The sequence below is a fragment of the Aquila chrysaetos genome, chromosome 6 (assembly GCF_900496995.4).
Source record: "Aquila chrysaetos chrysaetos chromosome 6, bAquChr1.4, whole genome shotgun sequence".
Lineage (NCBI taxonomy): Eukaryota > Metazoa > Chordata > Aves > Accipitriformes > Accipitridae > Aquila > Aquila chrysaetos.
In genome coordinates, this window is record NC_044009.1 from 10631297 (window position 1) to 10632842 (window position 1546).

A 1546-nucleotide genomic window follows, 5' to 3' on the forward strand; every position below is an offset into this window, starting at 1 on the left:
GCAGGATGAGCAAAAAGCTCTCGCGGAAGTCTGTCGTAACCACATGCTCACCCTTCTCCATCAAATTTCTCAGTTCATTTCAAACTTGTTTCTGATGTTTTTTTTAATGGAAAAAAAAAAAAAGAAACACCCAAATTTTATTTTGCATAAAGACCACACTGAATAATAAGAGCAAACTTTTCACTTTAGAGCAACCAACTGCCTCTCTGGAGAATTTACCCTGGTCCATATAAACCCACCTGACCTGCTGATCTCTAGTTATCTCAGCCGATTTTTTCAAAATATTGGCAGAATATTTCCTTTTTCCCCATTCCTTTAAAATCACCAGATACTCAGATCACCAGATCAGAGGCTTGGCCGATTCTTTTAATACCCCTGGGTACCAGCTCTCCAAACCTACTGAGATTTAAATATTCAACTGATTTTAACCTTATGGCTTGCTTCTTTTTAGAGACTGGGGTTCACCATCCCACCCTGTCACCTCTCTCCATGTGCCTGTTGATTCCCAAAGAACAGAATGGGCACATGAAGTCTGCTTTCTCTAGAGAGAAGTCACAAACAACCTCCAGGCCGTCCCACGAGCCCTCTGAAATGCCACGTCCCCAGAGTGTACAAATCCACAACCCACCTTGAAGACCAGGTGTCATCACCCACTGGAGCTGGCCGAAGATGCTCCTGCAACAAAGGGATGATGTTCATGAACTGGACAGGCAGTGGCTGTGCCCACCCAGCCCTGCCCAGCCCACCAACCTCTCCAGCACTTTGGGAAGTGCTCTCCAGGTACTTGTGGGGCTGCAGGCACGTCCATGGCAGGAGCTGGAAGATGGGTGGTATGCGCCTGGCCTCCCAAAGGCTACGAGTGCTGCTGGGGTGGGGTGGCTGCACTCCTAGCTGCCCGCCATCCCAACGATGGCTTCACCTTCGGCTATTCCAGGCTACCATCCCGCACGTGGCAATCCCCAGCATTAGATGGGACAACAGGACTGAACCAAGAGCAATTGTGCATGGAGGAAATTTTCTTCTCTGAGGGCTGAGCATCACCCAGAAGCAGCTTGAATCTCCCTGAGCAGAGGGCTTCTTACAGGCAGGGCTGGCAGGAGCCAGAGCCTAGTGCCCAAGCCAGACTGCACACCAAACTCACATGGAAGCTCACCTGCCCCCTTCTCCAGCCCTGTAAACCTCAGCTGTTCACCAAAGGCAGCAGACAAAGGTGCCCAGGCTGGGCTCTCTCCACCGCACGACCCAGGTGTACTCCCAGGAACAAGGAAAAGCATGTACAACTGAGAAAGCTCCTTTGTAGGAGCCTTCGAGGGGCTCTGCCTTCCTCTGGTGGGGGAAATGCACAGAAGGTCTTTTAACCACCTCGATGGCACAGCTTGCAACTGCCTCCATCATGCAAGGGTGAGCACTGCCTGCCTGCCTGCCTGACATGCGGCTGCTGTCCCAGGTCGCCAGTGGCAAGACCTGGGCTCCAACACTGCAGCCAGCCAAGACCTGATAGGCTTGAGACAGGGAACAGACACACAACCAGGGAGATATCAGGGGC